We start from the raw sequence: 6,000 nt of genomic DNA on the forward strand, positions 1-6,000 counted from the left end.
TCTGCAGGTTTGTTATCTGTCTGTCAGGGCTTGCTGTCAAATATTCAGACTGATCTCGCTTACCATATTTTTTCTTACAAATCTACTCCAGTGAAGATGTTCATATTGTATCCTCTTTGACAAGCAGGATACTGTTAGCTATTCATTAAGCCATTTTAATTACATTCATAATAGCTGATTTCTCAAATGTTTTAATGATCAGCATCTAATTCTTTCAGACACCTAAGACTGTGTTAAAACAAACATTTCTTCTATTACAAAAAAATGAAATAGATCATTCTTTTATTATGTTATTTCAAGATTTTTAAAATTAGAACGCTTGATAATTAAAACACACTTAGAAGATTAAATGCAAAAACCTTTCTGGTGCAGAATATAGCAGTCTATAGCAGAATTATACTCGGACTTAGCCAGAGTACAGTGAATCTACCTCTCCAGTATAGCAGGTTCTCAGAAATCAAATGCTTAGTGAGGAAGATAAGCTTTAAACCTTGAATATAAACAAATATCACTACAAATATGTGTATATATATATATATATATATATATATTTTCTCCCCTAGGGAGTGAAAGCTGATGTTGCTCTGCTCTGTTTTTTAAAAGCATTACATCATCACAACTGCACAGGTCTATTGTTTTTGCCTTTTTTTGCCCTCTCATAAAAATCTTTGGTTCCCCTTTTAAATCCTATAGAAATATAGTCTCACCTCCCACACTACTTAATTCTGCAGAACATTCTTCCGGCAAAGATGTTTTCCAGATGCAGGTCACTGACAAATGAGTCTGGCACTTTGAACATGCTGAGTATGTAAGGTGGACATGTCAGAGCTCCTTTATCCCTTCTGGCCCCATCAATAATGTGAAAGACCACAGATTACAGGATATAAAGTTTAGGCAATGTGAACACCTCAATGACATTTAATGTTATCAACTGTCAGCATAGTCTTGGAATATAAATATTATAGTGGATCAGATTTTGTGAGAATTTGGCAAACCTTATGTAATTTTTGTTAATTCTTTTTTTTTTTCTATATAGCTAAGTGATAACCAAGACCTGCTTATGTGTGACAAGAAAGGGACAGAAACAGAAAGAGGAAAAGGAAAAAAGAGGCATAGGAAGAGAGTCTGAAAGATCAGTAATGCAGCTTATGAATTACAGGTTAACAGTAATATCAGCAAATTCAAGTATCCTTCAGTTTTTAACCACCAGTACTTTAAGGCAGATTACTATTCAAGGGTACTCTAACAAGTATCACCATCACCAGGACAAAAATATAATCTTACAAGTGGCTGGATCATTCTGACAAGGTTAGGACCCCTAACTGGCAATATTCCATATAAAATTGGTAACAGCAGGCAGAAGTTTTCTTCCCTGGGAAAAAAAGAAAAGAAACAAACAACCCCCCCTCCCCCCCAAAAAAACTATCTTGCTTAATATGAACTAATGCATCAGCAATGTCCTTTCCGATGCTCACACTCTTCTATATCGCTGCCACAATAATTACAGAAGAATGACAGGGGTTGCCATGCAGTGAAGATATACACTAACTCAGGTGCCTGAAGCAGCTGAGCAACAGAAAAGAGGTGCATGGAAATTGGCCTGTGCTGGCTGAAGTCAATGCTACAGCAGGAAGTTTGCTAGCAGAATTGGAGCCAAGAACTTTAAAAAAAAGGTTTAATCACGAACAGCAAACTAACTCAAAAATTGGGGTGGTAGTAATGGTGACAGTTGCCACTATGCTTTTTAATACACAGATCTTAAGATACTTCGTTATCTTATCTACGGAACATGAATCAGCAGAGGCTGTGAGTGAGGTTGAAGCATGAATTTTCACTGCTTGAGGTTCATCTGTGCGGCTCTATGGCATGGCGGCCAGGCAGACGCCTCAGGAGCTTGGCGGGATAGGAGGCAGAAAGCAAAGTCTAGTGAAGACAAGCAAAACCCCATTACTCCACAACCACTCTCACACGATTCAACCTCTGCTCTTGACAGCAGGTGAGTTGGGCTGTCTTGCTATGTTTGGAGAATGTAATTGGCTTCATGAAGCAAGCTGGTGGAGCAAAGTCCGTGAATAATTTTGCCCATTTGATGTTCTTGTAGACACTTTCTTAGAATTTGTGGGTCCAGCGATGAAGTTCAAATTACAGTGACAAGTAAACTCCCTCCTTCAAACAAAGATCTTTCCCTGTCATTTGTTTAAGTTACAGAGTCAAAAGTTTCTGAAACTGAAAGGTCTGGTTTGGGGTGATGAGAATATTTTCATACCATGCACAATACAGAACTTTCTTGTCTTTTTTCTGGAAATTGGAAAATCTTATAACTTGAACATATAATAAATCACTGGATATATTTTTGTTTCTACTACTTCTACTTAGGTTATGACAGAAAAACTTCAGTAGAATTTGAAAGCCTTTAGCACATCTAATCTTGTTAGCTCATGTCTGATGCTCTATTTTTCTCTGTCACATCCTGGAATTATTTAGTTTCTTTTCCCTTGTGGCAAAATATCATATTCAGTAAGTGCCACTATAATTGATCTGTTTTTAGTTCTTAAACAACAGAAATATAACCATTACAAATCTACCGAGGCACATAGTATTGATATGCCACATACTGCTGGAAAACAAAATGTATGTTTATACAGTATTTCATGACGATTCTGGTTCCTGTTGGAAACTTCCAAAATGAAACTGTACACCAAACTAAAAATAATCACATTTGATCTTTGTACAACATGGGTTTATTGCATTTTTAAGATATACTTCCAGAAGCACATTCTAGTGCAATAAAAAATATTTACTATTTGATCTAATTTTACTAATTCTTAAAAAAAGAAATTCAATGCAGTGTAAGAGTCTTGGTATTGTTGTTATTCAATCAAAGCTATCTAGTAATGATGGCCAATTTGCAGAATGTCTTAAAAGAAAGTTTCATTGTAAACCATCTGAAAACATTTACAGTGCCTGGTTAATGGTAGTGTAGACAACACAGCTAGGCACAAACAGTCCTGGAGGTTCCTGCAGAGCATTGGTGACAACTTCTTGACACAGGTGGTGGAGGAGCCAACAAGGAGAGGTGTGCTGCTGGACCTCGTACTAACAAACAAAGAAGGACTGGTGGAAGATGTGAAGGTCGGGGGCAGCCTTGGCTGCAGTGACCATGAGATGGTGGAGTGCGGGATTCTGCGAGGAGGAGGCAGGGCACCAAGTAGGATCGCAACCCTGGAGTTTAGGAGAGCAAACTTTGGCCTCTTCAGGGACCTCCTTGGAGCAATCCCATGGGTTAGGGCCCTAGAAGGAAGGGAGGTCCAAGAGAGCTGTTTAATATTCAAACATCACTTCCTCCAGGCTCAGGAGCAGTACATCCCTATGAGTAGGAAGTCAAGAAAAGTGGGCAGGAGACCTGCATGGATGAGCAAGGAGCTCCTGGCAAAACTCAACCAGAAGAAGGAAGTATACAGAGAGTGGAAAGGGGGACAGGCCACTTGGGAGGAATATAGGAACATTGTCAGAGTCTGCAGAGATGCGACGAGGAAGGCTAAGGCCTGTTTGGAATTAAATCTGGCAAGAGATGTCAAGGACAACAAGAAGGGCTTCTTCAAATATATCAGTAGCAAGAGGAAGACTAGGGAAAATGTGGGCCCTTTGCTGAATGGGGTGGGTGCTCTGGTGACAAAGGATGCAGAGAAGGCAGAGTTACTGAATGCCTTCTTTGCTTCAGTCTTTACTGCTCAGGCCAGCCCTCAGGAACCCCAGACCTCGGAGGCAAGAGAGAAATTCTGGAGGAAGGAAGACTTTCCCCTGGTCGAGGAGGATCGGGTTAGAGATCATTTAAGCAAACTTGACACCCACAAATCCATGGGCCCTGATGGGATGCACCCACGAGTGCTGAGGGAGCTGGCGGACGTTATTGCTAAGCCACTCTCCATCATCTTTGAAAGGTCATGGAGAACAGGAGAGGTGCCTGAGGACTGGAAGAAAGCCAGTGTCACCCCAGTCTTCAAAAAGGGCAAGAAGGAGGACCCAGGGAACTACAGGCCAGTCAGCCTCACCTCCATCCCTGGAAAGGTGATGGAGCAGCTCATCCTGGAGGCCATCTCCAAGCATGTGGAGGACAAGAAGGTGATCAGCAGTAGTCAGCATGGCTTCACCAAGGGGAAATCATGCTTAACCAATCTGACAGCCTTCTATGATGAAATGACTGCCTGGGTAGATGAGGGGAGAGCAGTGGATGTTGTCTACCTTGACTTCAGCAAGGCTTTTGACACTGTCTCCCATAACATCCTCATAGACAAGCTCAGGAAGTGTGGGCTAGATGAGTGGACAGTGAGGTGGATTGAGAAGTGGCTGAATGGCAGAGCTCAGAGAGTTGTGATCAGTGGTACAGAGTCTAGTTGGAGGCCTGTAGCTAGCGGTGTCCCCCAGGGGTCAGTACTGGGTCCAGTCTTGTTCAACTTCTTCGTCAGTGACCTGGATGAAGGGACAGAGTGCACCCTCACCAAGTTTGCTGACGATACAAAACTGGGAGGAGTGGCCGATACACCAGAGGGCTGTGCTGCCATTCAGAGAGACTTGGACAGGCTGGAGAGGTGGGCAGAGAGGAACCTCATGAACTTCAACAAAGGCAAGTGCAGGGTCCTGCACCTGGGGAGGAATAACCCCATGCACCAGTACAGGTTGGGGGTTGACCTGCTGGAAAGCAGCTCTGCGGAGAAGGACCTGGGAGTGCTGGTGGACACCAAGTTAAGCATGAGGCAGCAACGTGCCCTTGTGGCCAAGAAGGCCAATGGTATCCTGGGGTGCATCAGGAAGAGTGTTGCCAGCAGGTCGAGGGAGGTGATTCTCCCCCTCTACTCAGCCCTGGTGAGGCCACATCTGGAGTACTGCGTCCAGTTCTGGGCTCCCCAGGACAAGAGGGATGTGGCACTACTGGAGCAAGTCCAGCGAAGGGCCACAAAGATGATGAGGGGACTGGAGCATCTCTCTTATGAGGAAAGGCTGAGAGAGCTGGGCCTGTTTAGCCTGGAGAAGAGAAGGCTGAGAGGAGATCTTATCAACGTGTACAAGTATCTGAAGGGAGGGTGTCGAGAGGATGGGACCAGACTCTTTTCAGTGGTGCCGAGTGACAGGACGCGAGGCAACGGGCACAAACTGAAACACAGACACTTCCATCTGAACATGAGGAAAAACTTCTTCACTGTGAGGGTGACAGAGCCCTGGAACAGGTTGCCCAGAGAGGTTGTGGAGTCTCCTTCTCTGGAGATATTCAAACCCCATCTGGACATGATCCTGTGCAACATGTTCTAGGTGACCCTGCTTGAGCAGGGGGGATTGGACTAGATGATCTCCAGAGGTCCCTTCCAACCTCAACCATTCTGTGATTCTGTGATTTCTGTGTAGGTTGAGGGGCTTTTTTCTTCCCCCGACAATAAGATATGTGATCCTAGCAGATTCTGGATCGTATTTTTGGTTTTCATTACATCAGTACAAAGCCATTGTAGCATCTGATATAATGATTCAGAGCTCAGATGTCATACTCCCAATTAAATTCATTAACTTTGAGCTAGGTAACCATACCAATAGAGATGAAATAGATGTGAAGCAGCATATAAATAATAGCTTCCCCCCCTTCCCCCCACACCAGTTTTTCTGGTATTTTATCTGAACCTGAGAAACTACATAGAGAGGAAAATTTCATAATTCCAAAATTAAAATTGTATTTAAAGAATAATTCCTTCCACACATTCATAACATGCTTCTAATGAACTGGCATTCAGGCTCCACATTTGTTTTCAGAGATTTGAAATTAAGTTTTCTATACTGATACCATACTTATTTCCGGTTAGCTGGATATTCCTTGCAGAGTGATGGATCATTCTGGTTTTGGATTCACTTCAATGAAATTCTGGCAAGCATTCAAACAAAATTGCTACACTCATGATGCCATACCCTTATTACCTGGGACACTCTTCTCAGGGAAAAAAAAATGTTTGGTTTTAC

Source organism: Apteryx mantelli, chromosome 1 (genome assembly GCF_036417845.1).
Source record: "Apteryx mantelli isolate bAptMan1 chromosome 1, bAptMan1.hap1, whole genome shotgun sequence".
In the NCBI taxonomy this organism is placed as follows: Eukaryota; Metazoa; Chordata; class Aves; order Apterygiformes; family Apterygidae; genus Apteryx; species Apteryx mantelli.